The sequence below is a fragment of the Aptenodytes patagonicus genome, chromosome Z, assembly GCF_965638725.1.
Source record: "Aptenodytes patagonicus chromosome Z, bAptPat1.pri.cur, whole genome shotgun sequence".
Classification (NCBI taxonomy): Eukaryota; Metazoa; Chordata; class Aves; order Sphenisciformes; family Spheniscidae; genus Aptenodytes; species Aptenodytes patagonicus.
The window spans coordinates 5,344,318-5,360,908 of record NC_134982.1 but is presented as its reverse complement, the minus strand read 5'-3'; the positions used below and the strand labels follow the sequence as shown (position 1 = coordinate 5,360,908).

The window sequence follows — 16,591 nt, the reverse complement described above, 5'->3', positions numbered from 1 at the left end:
TTTAAGAGCTTACCAAGAGTGGTTTAGAGGTAATGTTTTTCATTAGATAAGTTAGAAAACAGTAGACCATGCTCACATCTCTCATGCTTATTTCATATCCTGTTGTGAAAAGAAGTTTTTGCTATGAAGTCACGAGGGACTGGCAGCAAGACACGTCCCTCAAATATAAAGTAGCTTCTTCTCCTTTCAACAGGCATGAAAAGCCTCCCTAACTGCAGCTGACTTATTTTTGCCCCAGATCTGGAATTCTCCACCTTCTATTTGCCCTTTGACTGTAATCTGTGCTAATCTCAGAGCATCTGAGGCAGTGCTGAACTTTTTCCTAGTTGGTTTGTTGGGGGTTTTTTTGGAGGGCGGTGGTAGGAGGTTAAGACCTATTTTTCATGCTAGGAAAGCAAGGTACATGAGCTCTTATCTCCTATCAGACCTATAACCCCTCATAAATTATTCCTGAGTACACAAACTTTGTAAAATTTTAACCTCTCTGAAATGAGTTTCCTCCTTTCTCACAGTAAAGAAGGGATTTAGGGTTGCCCAGGTAGAACTTCAACTTATACCTGAGATCAGGTGCATCAAGATATAGAAAATGAGGGCTAAATTCCCAGCTGGTGTAAGTTAATCTGGCTGTATACCCCGCGGGGGGGGGTGCACTCTTGCACTCCCACTGAAAACCTGGTCTAGCTGTAATGAAGTACTGTGGCATCGTGAAAAATGCCTATCAATTAACTTCACGGGCATAGAAGATTTTCCCAAAGCAAGAACAACCTCTGGCCTATTAACATCCAGTCCGTTATCTGATTGTTCAAGTAGAATAAGATGTTAACACGAGCGTTGTGCAATATGACAGGAAAGTATTTGAGACCCGTTGTTTATGTGATGGGTTTTGTACCCGATTGCAAAACTTCATTTATTTTGTATCTGTAACAACAACAAAAAAAATTCATATCTGACATCTTCTTTCAATGGGTTGACCAGGAAACAGCCATCTGATGCAGACGTTTGGCTGTCTCTACATACATAAATATACGCAAAAGAGACTTCACGACTCTCTCAGCGTCGTGAGCTGACTGTGAGGTAAGACGCATCCACCTAATAATTCTGTGTCTATTTTGCAGATGTTTGAAAATAAACCTTTTTCTTACCCTTTCTGCAGTAAACATGGAAATAACCTTGACTTTGAGAGTTACTCTATATTTACAATATTTAAAATCAATTTCCAAATGCATATACAGCTTTCTTCATGACCAATAACAATCTTGACAGAAACTGTTTTAAAACTAGGAACTTTAAAATATACTTTATTAGATTTATTTTTTATTATCTTTATTTACTTATTGTTTCAAAAGCGTTTTGGATTGTCACACAATTCTGTTGTGGAAAAACTTATTTCTTAACCTGAATAGATTATCTTTCTTTTTTATTTTTTTCCTCTCTATAAGGTTTATGTTTAAAAAAATTAGAAAATCTCTGAGAAAAAAAAATTCATTTCACTTATGCATACAGGTTATGCAGTTCTGAATATAAGATTTTGAGGGGAGGTTTTTTGGCTTTGTTTTTTTCCCATCAAAGAGAACGAGTGTGTCAGACAGTCTAACACATGAATTTGTAACTTGGTGCTCCCGTATGCCAACGGTGTGGTTGTTTAGTGCATGCTTTGAAAGTTGATTTTAAAGGTCTTAAAGAGTCTGTTTTAATAATTCATATTGATTCAGTGGGGATGAAGATGCTTGACATGTTAAATTATTAGCATTTACATTATGAACATGTTAATTACTGTATTTTTAATGTGGTTAGCTTTTATAAATCAAGATAAGAGTATTCTTAAAGGGACACCGGTAGATTTGCAACACGCTGGAAACCAGTGTTATACAAACCAACCCTAGAAATATTTCCCCCTCTTTCTTTTCACTCTTCTCTCTCCCCTTTTACATTTCAGTAAGGATGTTTTATTCATTTGGCTCTTGCGCACGAACACGGAGCTAAAATAAAATAATAAAAAACAACCAAACAGGAAGTGAAAGGGACTAGAAAGAAAGTATTTGGCCATTCAGTTTGCATTGATCTGTGGTAATCCAGTGATTAATGGTGTTATAGCTTCCCCTACCTCCCCTCTCCGCACAGGAGAGGCAGCCGTTACGGCCGCAGTCGTGGTGCTTTGGTTTTCAGCTTAAGTTAAAAGCCTTTATCTGCTGCAGTGTCTGATTCACGATGGTGACTATCAAACAAGCAGAGTAAAACAATTTGCGGATATGCTTCCCTCCCTTTCTTTCAGAAAAATGGCTTTAGCTTTAAGCAATCAAAAGTTGCCACGCAGTAAAGCAAAAGGGAATTTACTTTTGAGTAATTCAGCTTGATAAAACATTGTGTCACAGACCAGAGAACTAATCTTTTCCTATATCTCTGGGCCATTCCGGCCACACCTGGGCACTGTATTGGCACATACTGTCTTGAGAAATCTTTGTGGGACTAGGGGAGGATGAAAACTTGCAGGGTGTATTGAGTTAATGTGGTAGAGATAAGGCAATCAGTAAATAAGAGAAGTCTACCGATACTAGTCAGGGACAGAAATGACGTAGCAAGATCTCTATGTCAGTACAGGAGATGGAGATAAGGGAAAATATCAGATGGAGGTCAAGAAAATCCCTCTAATCAGGCTGAGGTACCTCACCCCCATCCTCATATTGTCTAGCTCTTACAGCTGTATTCCCAGAACTGTCCTCCAAGGCAGGGAGCTCCAGAGGAAGAGTTGTTTCCATATATCAGTGAAGGGAAGCTTTTGATAAGGTACCGATCTGAGTCTGGGGCTAGCAATTAGGATAGGATAGGATAGGATAGGATAGGATAGGATAGGATAGGATAGGATAGGATAGGATATTTCAGTTGGAAGGGACCTACAACGATCATCTAGTCCAACTGCCTGACCAATTCAGGGCTGACCGAAAGTTAAAACAAATTATTAAGGGCATAGCAATTTATTAAGGGCATCACAATTAAAGGGCAACGCCTATATCTGGATGTAGGATTTTGGCCATTGGTAAATCACTGGGACTACTGAATGGTCCTCATGGACAAAGCACTACAGGAACTGTATTTAGAGGTCAGATAGGAAAAGGTATACTCTGAAGACAGAAATGAATCTGAGCTTTTTCTATACTTAGTCCTCTTCAACCTATTTCGGCTGCTGAAGAGCACTAATGCAGGTACAGATTTCACTTAAGAGGTCTGCAATGACCTCTCTGTATGTCCACATATTTTTTAAAGAATTCTTAACATGAAAAGAGTAATCACAGTTCTTGTTTGTCTGGAGGGCTCCTTCAAAGTGCTCCTGCATACTGCCTGCACAGGGTCTTATATTGCAATGGAGGTACATAATAGCATCATCAATTACAACTGGAGGAGTTAGGCAGCAAGGGAGGAGGCAGAGGGTAGCAGCCACTGAGTTTCAAATTTAAGGGAAGAGTTCTTAACTGGACATTACATATACTCTTGGGGCTAGACCTTCTAGCAGCATGGCTGCACACATCTGGAGCTTTCATCCCAGTCTTTTGGAGTTTGCAAGCCTGAGGCTCTGAGATGTGCTTCTGCATATTCCTTCTTCCGGCCAGTCTTGCTATATCATACCATTTTTAATCTGTAGGAGGGTGGAAAGGAGGAGGTGCTGAAAATCCCCAGGAAAGCAGAACATTTCTAATTTCTTCAATCCAACCAAGTGATGGAAAATTCGTCAAAAAGATTTGTAGTGTGATTTTTCAAGCTTTCAGAAAACTACTAACCCAATAGTTTCTAAAATCCTGAAAAGAAGTTCAGATCATGAGATATTTTTTGGCAAAGAACAGCTTTGGGTCTGCCTTGCCCTCTGCTAGCATAACTGTAAGGGCTGCCATTTCAATTTTTTTTTTTTTTCTTGCAACCACTATAATTAATATTGAAACTATTTTTGTTTACATTTTCTTTGGGTTTTTTTTTTTCATAACAAAACCAGATATTGTGTTACCACTTGAATCCAGGTCTGTATGATAAGCACCAGGTATTCTGAAAGCTGCCAACACAGAAAATCCTTTTCACGGGGAATACATATCCTGCTTTCTGGACTCAAGGAACTCCAGTAAATAGAAATACTGAACTTTCAGAAAGTGTTATTGCCTAGTTCAATAATAAAATCGGAAAAGGACCTGGGGGTGTTGGTCGACAGCCGGCTGAACATGAGCCGGCAGTGTGCCCAGGTGGCCAAGAAGGCCAATGGCATCCTGGCCTGTATCAGAAATAGGGTGGCCAGCAGGAGTAGGGGAGTGATCGTGCCCCTGTACTCGGCCCTGGTGAGGCCGCACCTCGAATACTGTGTTCAGTTTTGGGCCCCTCACTACAAGAAGGACATTGAGGTGCTGGAGCGTGTCCAGAGAAGGGCAACGAGGCTGGTGAAGGGTCTGGAGAACAAGTCTTCTGAGGAGCGGCTGAGGGAACTGGGGCTGTTTAGCCTGGAGAAAAGGAGGCTGAGGGGAGACCTCATCGCTCTCTACAACTCCCTGAAAGGAGGTTGTAGCGAGGTGGTGTCGGTCTCTTTTCCCAAGTAAAGAGTGATAAGATGAGAGGAAATGGCCTCAAGTTGTGCCAGGGGAGGTTTAGATTGGACGTGAGGAAAAATGTCTTTCCTGAAAGAGTGGTTAAACATTGGAAGAGGCTGCCCAGGGCAGTGGTGGAGTCCCCATCCCTGGAGGTATTTAAAAGATGTGTAGATGAGGCACTTAGGGACATGGTTTAGTGGGCATGGTGGTGTTGGGTTGACGGTTGGACTCGATGATCTTAGAGGTGTCTTCCAACTTTAATGATTCTATGATTCTAAAATGTTAATAACCAAGTTTCCCCTCCTGTTGGCTACATCCTAGAGTATGTGCATCCTCAAGTTGGACTTACTGAGGACTTACTGAGCTGGACTTAATGAGTTCCAGCTCAGTACGTCTTTGTACAGCCCAAGACGCCCTTTGGTTAGAAACCTTACAGAAGGAGGTTGCAGGCTGCTCAGTGCAGTTTTACATGAGCAGATTAACAGCTTTCCTGGTGGTTTTTTATTTCTCCGACCAGGTTTTTAGCCCAACACCTTTATTCTTGTCATCTTATGCATGTTCTAAAGGACATTTCTCACACATCTCGAGAAGCCTATGAGTCAGTATTTTTAAACTTGAAATTAGGTTCTTAAAACTATATCCAGGAATATAAATACCATCACAGTTTTGGAAAGTGTTAAATATCCTGTAAATGTCACCAAACCAGTGTTTTAAAATTAAATTAACTTATAATATATAGCTACTTTCCAGAAGGAATTTCTCTGAAAATATATAGGGGAGGAATGAAAAAGTCAGGAATCAGTAATCAAAAATAAAACTTTTGGTTGCCCAAATCTGCTACATCATCATTGATGGTTTTGTTTTCCATGACCGTGTATTGTTTTCTTTTCATACAAACTAAAACCCACGTGGAGGCTCTGACAAGCAGTAAAAATGAATTTGCTTTCCTTTCCCAATTTTTTCTTTACAGAAATTGCTTCCTTTTTATAAATGTTTTTGACATTTGGAAAATGAAAATATATTATGCCTAAAGTTTTCAAAAATGGGCACTGCAAATTAGCAACACATGTCCCAGTGATGAAGTTTAAAAGAGGAGCTTTGGCCACAGGTGTTTATGTGCTTTTCAATAGTAAGCTATTACTTTAATTTTTGCTTTTGGTTTTGGAAACTTTTGGTTTCGGAAACTTTTGGTTTCTTCTACAGCCCGATTCAGAAAATATCTGTACCCTGAACAACAATTCATAAACACATGCTTACTCCAGACATGGTTTTAAATCACCTCTAAATGAACAGAAGCACAGTATTGAAGCCTGTATTAAATGTTGCTCCTGGGGAAGGTTCTGATCAGGGATGGATTTAAATACACACTAAAGTCATGTATTCACCCTGTCTCAGACCATGCGTTATATGTGAAATTATAATTCTCTTTTCCCGAGCTCTTGGACATATGGAATGCAGTACAAAAAGTTTTAAATTTGCATATGAACTAATGTGAAATGAATAAACTTAATGCACCTCGGCCTTAAAATTAGATGAACAACTATTCCTAATCAATCTGCTCTTTCATTTAGGTTCAAGCAACTCTTTCTGGAGCTTTTTTCCTGGTTTGGATTTGTTACTCCTGTCACCGACTACCAGCTGAATCTCCACACCATTTCATCATTGAAGTGAGATGCTCTGACGAGCCTGTGAGTAGGAGGTAGAAATAAAACTTACAGATTAGATAAACATGGCAGAGTCCCAGTGACCAGCAGGAGCTGCTGTAGGTAATTTGGGTTCTTGCAGAGTCAGGATGATGGATTTGGGTCTAAGGCTGCCTTGGGTTGAATGTGTTTTGATGTCTTTATAAGTTCCCCTAAACATCAAGTAACTTTTACCCTACAAAAAACAGGGGGCAACTCTTTCTCAGCAATGTTTCTGCTCTGACTTACAGCCTCTGTTCCTCTTGTTTTGTTTAGTTCAGCCAAAAAGGAACTAAAAATGGGTATTGAAAATATCTAGGGTAAAACTGTGCTCAGAGAGTGACTTTCAACTTGCTACTCTGTACTGCCAGAGGCAGGTGAGACAGGGGAGCCAAAAGGGCTCAGGACAACAGCCCACAGCCAGGGAAAAGTCGATGCCAGGGTGCACCAAATTTCTGGATTGTGCAGTTACACTTGAGGTCAAAGATGTATTCAGGGCCAATATTTTGGGTAACACCTGCAGCAATTGTGATAAATTCCCCAGATCATGGACGGTAACTGAGAAGAGCCGGACTCAGTGTACAGCACAGGGGCTGTTGTGTGTTGTTCTGCAACCTGGTAACGTTTTTTGTACATCCTTCTAACAAATGCCTGTTTTGCTGAAGTCTTGACCGGTCCTGCACGTGCCAACAGGCACGGACACAGGCCACCCCTGGAGAAAATAAAGCCTCTCACATCTTAATTCTTACTTTTTAAAATCCTGTATGTTAGGTAGGCACCTAGCTTCAGACTTGCCAAACATCACATTTTTTGCCAAACTCTGATCCCTTCTAGGAAAGCACTTTTTTTTTCAGGGCAAATGTTGATATAGCTCCTTGCCTCAGTAGGTTTTTTGTTTTCCTTTTTATCTTTTTCTAAATGAGGATAAATCTGCAAAATCCTGTAAGGTACTGGGAACTCGTAGGTGCTCTTACTCACAATGAAGTAGCATCAGTTGCCTCAAGGAAATCAACTCTTACAGAAAAAGCAAATAAGATTTAATAGAAAATTATGATCCTTTCTTTTGAGTGCAATGTAACCACTGTCTAGTATACAGGTCCCCTTTCCACAAGAAGAGACACCGAAAAGGTAGGTATAATTTTCCAATCAGTGGATTGTTCCAGTCTCTCTAGATAAGGTACAGAGATGCCATGTGATTTGTACAGAACTATTTGGCTTTTCTTTTAAACCCCACAAAACTTTTCCAGAAGAGAAAACCTCAAATGCAAGTGTTTTCAGATATGTCTTGCTTGCTTATAAATTGGTCAAGATCATTTATCTGGTTTATCATTTAGTGGTAGCAAGGCAAGTGCTTTTTGATTTTTTTTTTTCTTTTTTGGCCCAAACTTTGTTTTAGAATGAAATCTTGAACCACGTTTTTCTCAGATCACTACCTTTATAGCTAACCCTTTGTTGGTTACAAATGTTGGGTACATTTACTTGTGCGAGTAGGGTCTGGGTTCAGGGTGGGGTCAGCAGACCTTATCTGCGCTCATAAATGTGGATTTTTGCCTATGAATAGGATTATGGGAAGAAAAATCCAGGTATAGACCTGTACGTCACAGCTGTAACAGTCTATGCTGCGAGTGACTCTGCAAAGGTGGGATCTGGTGGGGCTTCTCTTCATGCATGTTTGCACGACTTGACTACGGATCATACTTGCCAAGCCTTTCTCCCCCCCACCCCCCAGAAAGCCGTATCTGTCCTTGTCTTTATCTTCTGCATCAATCTCTCCCTATACTGAGACAGTAAAGTTAAGACACAGGATGGCTTTGTCTGCAGGAGCACACTCAGACTAGTCTTCCAGACTAATTTTCTGCTTGGGTTACTTTCCTAATTATAATTTGTGTTCTCATCATGTCATGGAAGAGTACATTTTAAATGAGCTTGCAATACACAGTGTAGAATACCAGCTTTCTAGCACTGTTCATAACCTAGAATACCAGTTTTTAATTTGTCATAATGCAAATGCCATAATGATTACAAGTTTTCAACCCTGCGATCTATTTTTTCCCCAGCTATTTGCAAACTGAAGTCTCAAGTTTCATTTTCCCACTCGCTATGTAAGACCATTGGTGCAGGATGTTGATCTACCTCAAGACAATCAGAGCTGTGTATGTTATGCATCATGTTCCAAAACACTTAAATATGTGGAAAGGGAAAAAAAAATTACATGAATTATGCCTTCTTTAGCCTTCTTATGCTTGCTAATAGGTTTTAAATGGACTGTTTGGGGTTTTTTACTGATAACCACAAAAAAGCGATTCATTCTCTAAATTAATACTAGAAATATTTCCTGGGAATGGAGAACTCATTTTTTATTGAGTGATAGAAATATGATACCTGATTCTGGTGAGACTAGAAGAAGCTAAAGTTTCAACTCTGAATTAGCCATCTACTCCTGGGCAACAGTCTCATGCAAAATTTTCAGGGACATCTCATTCCATTGAGTCTATTGAGTCTGGAGAGACACTTTAAAAGAGTGGGGCCATGCACAAAAGCATTTGTATGGAAAAAAAAGTGTGATATGGATCGCTATACAAATTTATTTGAATATCTTTATTTGTACACCTAGCCTAGCCTGATTAACCTTATGTTAGGTTCTACCTACAGGCACATCATTGAGCCAGGGTTTTGTAGTAAGCTGGCCAATGTTGCCTATGTGGTGATGCTCACATGAAAGCTGCATTGTTTCCTACTCTAAGGGATCATATCCTGATGTTGGCCTACACCAGGATAAATGGTAACACCCTCTCAACTGCGTTGGACCTGCTAGTTGTGATTTTAGAGGGAGAAGGAGCCCAGCTTCCACATTTCCCTGGCCCTGCTTTGCATCTGTTAGTCTGAGCTTGTGTGCTTGGATCTGGTTAGTCCGTGAATGGTGATATTTATTCCTCACCCTTTGTAGCCATCTAGGCAAAATGTCAGTGTAGCCCTGGTGGATAATAGTTATAGGTCACTAGTTGCAAGTCTAATTCGCTGTGAAAGTATAAGACAGCATGAGCACTCGTCGTCCCAGTGCAGCCATATTTATCTGAGAATTTTTGAATGACAAGCATGTTTTAGAATGGGATATGGATGGTTTGGGTTGTGTTGTGAAAGACCTGGTTATTTTGGCCCTGTGTGTACCCTGAGCACTGCTTTCTCCCCCATGGACATGAGAGGGATGCTCCCTTCTTTGCAGAGGGCTCAGGAGAAGGGTGATGGAACACCTTCCCAGCCTGCCCACTTTGGGCATGACAGCCCAAAGGAAGGACAACCAGTGCTGGGGTCCTACTGCTGTCCAAGGGGAAAAAAGAAAGACAATTGTCCTTTCGTTTCTCAGTAACCACAGGCTCTTTCCCCTCATCCAGGCTGCTAAAAGCCACCTAGCTGATCCTAGAAATGAACTTGTCTGAGGGAGAGCGTGTGAGATCTCTCACCCCCAGGCATGGCAGGAGAGGGGTATGCACACGTCCCCGGGAAAGTGTAGCTCAGCGCTTCAATCATCTCCCCAGCCTTGAGCAGCTGAGCTGTGGAAATCACTTTGACGTAAATCTCTCAGCAGCTTTTTTGTCTGAAATAAATGGTGCATAAAGGAAATGCAAAATTGTTTGGTGGACAGGATTATCTGTGTGTTTACTGCTCTCAGCACTTTTCTTTTGTCTTTTGACTGTGTAGTTCCCATTGGCGTGAATAGCTGTGCATGGAGCTAAAGCTTCTGAACATGAGCAGGGTGTAAGAGAGCTCTCCCTTTAAACCTGTGACAGCTATGCACTTGTGGTTGCAAGAAATGTCAAGTTAGAAGAATTACTAGTAGTAGAAAGTAATTATTTTTCATTTCCAAGGTTCCCTGTTCAGTGTTAACCCAAATGTAAACTTCCTATAATTCTGCATCATTATCATCCCCCTGGATGTATTACTTTCTTTCCCATTTGTTATTTTACATATGCACCGTCACACACACACAGTTGCGGCACCTCATAATGTTTTTTTGTATTATTCCATCCCTTCAGGTGCACCTTGGTATGTATTATTCTGTTGCCATAAGATGCTGGTGATATACAATATTTGTATAAAGATTCAAATCAATGTTTATCACATCAGAGCACTATCATTCAAAAGGAAAGCACAAATCAATAATTCATTAAGCAAGAGAGAAATGAATGTTTTGAAATTGTTGTTCTTCTCCCCTCTAATACTGTCAAAAGAAACTGCATTGTTTAAATGAAGTTTGATCACTTTTTAGACTAAATGAGTCTGATTTAATGCATCTGATGGTAGTCAGCATAGTATTCATCATGAGATAAATAGTAGAAATGCAAAATTAAGATAGATCATTTTCAGTTTGCTAAAACTTCTGATTCATTAAAAATACTCCATGATATAAAAAATACCTGGGGTCAGGGGGGTATATGGTTTTCCAAGTTGAATAAAATCGGGGTTTTAGACATAAATAAAATTATTCATTTCAGGTTGGAATGATCCTTTTTCAAAAAGTTGTCTCATAAAAAATGAATAAAGTTACTTTGAAATAGAGATTTTGCTCTTTAAAAAAGGGACACATTCCATCTAGGAAATGCTAGGAAGTGTAACACTTCTGGAAAAGTTGCAGAAGTTTTGTTTTGGATTTGGATTTTTGACCAAAACAACCAGAAGAATAGCCATAAATGTGTGACAACTGATCAGCTCAGTCCTTTGTTTCTCTGATAATCAACCTTAATTTGCCTCGCTGTAGTCGGAAGAGCAGAAAACGTCATTCTCTGGTATCATGTGCAAGTTGAAACTCAAGGAAGAGCCTGTCTTTCTTTTTCTGCACCTATCCAAACTCATGAGACAACCAGGTGATCCTCCTGCATTGGAAGATGGGCTAAATGAATGAGTCCGTGGAATTCAAATGCACCTTTATCCCTGCTCATTTCCTAATTCACCAGCAATAAAGTGGTCATTGCTGATGACACAGGGAATTCCTTGTGGTTTTAAAATACAATGACAGAGTATCCAGCAGGAACCGCAGAGCATTAGCTGTTGCTTTCACTGGGGATGAGTGTCCCCTATTGATTGGTTTTCATTGCCTGAGCTCAATAAGGCTTTTATTTATGATGACATAGTTTATGATTGCTTATTTATCTGCTGTGCGTAAAATGAGCTTAGAATCAAATTGCCATATTTACCAAAAGGATGTCTGGAATCTTGAAGAAGCTATTTTACTCGCAGGCATATACCAAAATTGGATAGAGCAGAAAAAAAATACGAACACTGGCCTTGAAATTACCCATCTCTTTTCTTAGCTATCCCCATCTCCATCGCTGAGGTGATGGCTTCCTCTCTGCTCAACTTTTGATCCATTCCGGTGGCCCTGTGAGAAATTTTATCTTCAAACGTGAAGTTACAATAGATGCTGAAATCAGCACAACCCCCCCAGGTTATTTGCTTGAAAGCTCACATGTAATCTAGACTGGGTTCAAGAGGCGATTAAGCAAGTGCAGGGGAGAAAAATCCAGCAAAGACTGTTAAAGACAAAGCTGTGCAGCGCTGGGTCCACAGGTCCCTGAGCCACATTACTAAGGTCATACTAGGGAAGGATGACTTTGCGCTTCCCCTGTTACCATAGTCTTCCCTGGGGCTTTGCTGCAGGGCACCGTCAGGTATGGGATACTGAGCTGGATGGACCTTTAGTACAACTGTTTTCTTGTTCCTGATAAAAAAAAAAAAAGGAAGTTCTTACCTAAGTATTCACATAAACAGCATAGAAGTGGACTTATATCGTGGCAACGTTTGCTGAATGATTGTACATTTAGGATGATCATGGGTAATCCATATTAATGGAAGCAACACAAGACAGTATCGCTGTTTGTACTGGTAGCCTCTTTCCAGGACTCCAGATAGGATCAAAGTAACGGCTCCATAAATTAAGCAACTGGTAATAACTAAAACTGGAAAAAAAAAAACTTTTAATTTTCTGATTCATATCTTTAATCAATTGCAACACAGTGCAACTGCATTTTAGCTGTAGCTTTCCAATTGTTTGCTCAATAGAGATTGCTCCATTGCTTTTGATTGACACAATGTTATTGCATTTTTATTGACTTTTACGGTAGTTTTTACAGCATTCAAGGTGCATAAGTTAAACAGAAAAGTAACATAGTAACATTTCAAGATGGAAGGAGGCCATAAAGATGCAGAGCAGGTATAATTTACAATAACAGGAAATTACAAATTAAGGATAACTCCCTTGCCCCCATGCCTAGTTATTCCCTCTGTACATGTTTTAGGAATATGTCAGTAAAACATGAAGTGTTTGCCTACCATAAAAAGTTAATGGATGATAGAGTTGGCAAATACTTTAGGAATATTATTAAGATTATTTTAGATATGATTAGGCTGAAATTCAGCTGCAAACAAGTACCTATACAGGATTTTTGAGTTGTAAAAATGTTAATTATTTGAAGAACTGGGTTTGGTCTAAATCAAGCAAAGCCAATAAAAAAGATCTGGAGTTTTAAGCACATGTAAGGAACATAAACATAAATATAATCTTGAAAACAGTCAAACACGCTCCCTGAAAGCTTTCTGTAAGCGGGTTGTTTCAGACAAGCTGTTTGGGTTCAACGGAGTCTGTGCGTGGCCTCTCTTTATGAAAGCGTAGTTATGTGGAAAACTTCAAAGCACATACTTGCCAAGATTTTTTTTCCTTTTACTGTCTATGTAGTTATACGCACTCTCTGACTGCTACTTGTAACTGTGCCTTTTTGTTCAATGAATTCCGTTAAAACTGTGTATTTTAGGAGTCTCTCATCCTGCTTTTGGAGAGCACTTAGTTATATTTTTTTACGTTGATGGCCTTCTAACTGATGAGTCCCCATAGAATAACTTTTTAATAATTATTACCAATTATTTCACAGTGCTCACAATGTCATCTTTTGATGTCTGTGTTTCCCCATATATAAAATAGAACGACATTACAGGATCTCTCTGTGTTCAGCTGGCCAATATTTGTAAGACTATTTTAGAGTTACGGTAAGTTAATAAAATTTTGCTCAATTGTTCTTTTTCTGAAGCAAGAAGAGTGACTTTCTTATCTAATAAGGAGCATTTGTGAGAATGTCTCATTTCACATAGAGACCCAAAAAAGATTTTGCAATCAGAAGTCTAAAGGGTTTTTTTTTTCCCGATAAAACCCATATAGTTTCGCTAACAATAGCAATCAATCACATTGATCAAGTCTACCTAGCATATTGGGGAAAAAGAGGCAAGTCATAATACAGAACAGTCTTTCATTATCACCTGAATAAATATAGTTGGCTTCTTGAACTAGTCCCTCTGTTTTCACTTTGTCATGAGAAAGAGGGATGTTTTTAAAGATGATTCATATCACCCAACATTAACCTTGTGATGTTGGTGAAATGAATTTGTACAGAATACCCTATTTCTCATCACTAACCACAAGGAGGACCTAGGGTGACCAGCTGACATCCAGGTGAGATGAATTTCTCCCTGAGACCAGCATAGCCCAGATCACGACAGACCTCTGTAACACACATTTCTCCTGGAAATGTCCCCAGGTGACCAAGTGTGTGTTAGTCTCACCAAGCGAGGGCAAAGGGGGCTGTCCAAAGTCCTCGTAAGACCTAAGCCTTACAGTTTCCAAACTAAGCTCGCAGAGTGAGAGGAAAAAGCCCATGACGTGCTGATATGAAACCCCCACGGGAAAGACCATCCCTATGGCCAAAGGGAGCACATAACAAAGATCTGCCTCCCTGTTAAATGTGCAACGTATTATATCCAGTAGCAAATAAGGTTACTTGGGAGGATGCTTTGGCTGTATAAAAAGCTTTGCCATGGACAGTGTTTCTATTGCATTTAGATGGACCAGTCAGAAAGTACAAATAATAATGAAAGGAAGACTGCAGTTGTCTATTAAATTCTGCAGAGCTTTCCCATAAAATGATAGCAAAGGCTTCTCTTCACAACAAGGCACTTTGCCAGTTAAGCATTATTATGTTGTCTTTACACATGGGACTCGCTGCAGTTGTTGCGACCACTGAACTTTCTCTCAGGCATCAGCCCACATCTTATTATGATCAAAAATCCTCATCATTAATCCCATTACATTGTTCTTGGTTACGGGATAAATCCATCAATGGATGATCTCACCCTGTTTAATCTCGTTAGTTTAGAATATTTCTTTTCTAGATATCCTTATCATAATCTTATCATCACAACCCTTGGGAAGTTTGGCCCCAACAGTGCTGTCATGAGTGGGTTTTTTTTAATATTTCACAATTTGATAAGAAAGTTAGCATTTAACCCTCAATTGCCTCTGATGAGAGAAAGAAAAGCTCTGAAAATGACCAAACAGATGACTGCATATTGTGGATCTCAATTGCTTGCCCTTGGTAGGACTTTGATTTTTAAAGATCTGCTTCTCTGTACCGCCATTTCTCATAGGCATCTAGATAGAGACATAATTTGCAGTCTGCTGAATGCTGACTATATCCCTGACTGTATCACTTGGTTTTGATAGAACTTGCTCAGTTATACTGAGTTGTGCCTTTCCTCAGAACAGAGTCAAAATTTAAACTCTGAAAATATTATCTGAACTGCCAGCTAATATTGGATAAGCCTGAACTCCATCAATGACATTTTTTAGGAAAAAAACAAAAAAAAAAAAACAAAAATAAAGCTTCCCTGCATCTAATTTTCTTTCTGCAGGTGTTCTAAAGTACAGTAATGCTTCCTCATGCCCGAGTCCGTCCTTTCTGTAGCCAGTCTTTAAAAGGTAGGTAAAAGAGGAAAAGCTGTTGATGTTGCACATCCTTTGTAAATGAAGTTAACAGTCCTCGTTGTTGGAGCACGTGGTTCCATGTAAAGCCTAGGTTTGAGTTCACTTTTACCTGAACAGATTCAAAATAGACCTCATGGCTCCTACAGGGAGCTCAACAGACACCAGATTATGCTACAGTAAATTTATCACTTCTTTGTAGGAACAGTGACGCTAATGAGAAAATAACCCAAGATTTTTTTTTAGTCTGAAAGAGACATCAACTGACTGTAGAGCTCTCAAATCTAGCATGGTGGATGCTTGCTTTGGAAGGAGATAGATCTCTGTGTTCATCTCTGTTTCAAAGGCTGTTTATACATTTTTTCTAATGACTCTTTCATGTAAATTCTGCTCTCCCTCTGGGTTAGATTAGAGCCCTTGGAATAACAAAATGAGGTTAGGCACAAATTAATATGTGGATTTACTTCTCTGCTCCTCTGAGGTCTTGTAAGGTTATTCATGAGTATATGAATGACCGCAGTCTGCTTCTGAATCTGTTTTCAGGTCCCTTGTGTTCCCCAAAAGAAGCTTTTCTGAATATTTATATGTCATTCATGATTCAAGATTGGCCATTACACTTCAGTCATCCAGTCACTAGTTACATTTTAACTGACCAGTCCAGGGACAGCAGCAATACCGTATGACTGAAGTAAAACATGACGCATAATGTATGTTTCATGGCGAGTAGGTGCCATTCATGAATACCTCATAGTCCAGAAACCGTTTGTCAAAGCTGCTTAGTGAATGTTTATAAGTAAATCAATTTTCAGAAATCAATACTAGCTTGCAAACAATTTCTGAGAAGAAAAGTAGCTACACAAAGTATCAATAACAGCAATTCAGATAGCTCTGCGGAGAAGACTCTCCTTGGAGTTAAAAACCCATTTGAACAAACATACAAATCATTCCTGAGCTCAGTCACCCCCAGAAATTCAAATAAGCTGATCACAGGCAACTTGCGCAGCTGTAGGAAATAAACTTAATGTGTTTTACTGTTTAGTGCAGTTGCACAGACCATTTGCCATACGCTTCCAGGACTCTTGTGGCTTTGTGTAGTCTGAGGATTACCACTGCAGAATCATTGCATTAGTAAGTCTGGTCTCCTAAACCTCATGGTTTAGCCAGTTTTGCTTTCACTGCTGTTAAGCCAATCAATTCAACTATCAACTATTAACATACACTTTTGTGATATATTCGCCCATGCCTTACATTTCTACTTTTATTTCCTCTGACGCTTTCTCTTTTTCCTTTTCTTCTTTTTTCCTAGTCATAGTCCAAAGTCCTTCAGCTATAGTCCACAGGTTCTTATGGAGTAATGTCACTAATGTTCTCCTCAGTCCTACCTTCCTTCCTTTTATCATATGCCACGTCTCAGTAAGAAACTCTTGTTACTTATTCACAACTCCCTTAAACATCTATAGAAAACTCCTCCTCTCTTCTTCTCCTATGAAATTTAGCATGTTCCAGAAAATCAATGCAGTGACCATGCCCCATTTAAAATCTTA

At 39.5% G+C, this 16,591-nt stretch overlaps 1 protein-coding gene across 1 annotated transcript in view; it reads left to right on the top strand.

Moving 5' to 3' along the window:
• Window positions 1–1,008: 1,008 nt before the first annotated feature.
• LOC143172411 (urea transporter 2-like) overlaps window positions 1,009–16,591 on the top strand; it is a 310,208-nt gene continuing 294,625 nt past the window's right edge. The window contains exons 1-2 of the mRNA XM_076361845.1: window positions 1,009–1,074; window positions 6,134–6,250. The gene's annotated coding sequence lies outside the window, so the exon portion shown is untranslated. The remainder of the gene's footprint in view (window positions 1,075–6,133; window positions 6,251–16,591) is intronic.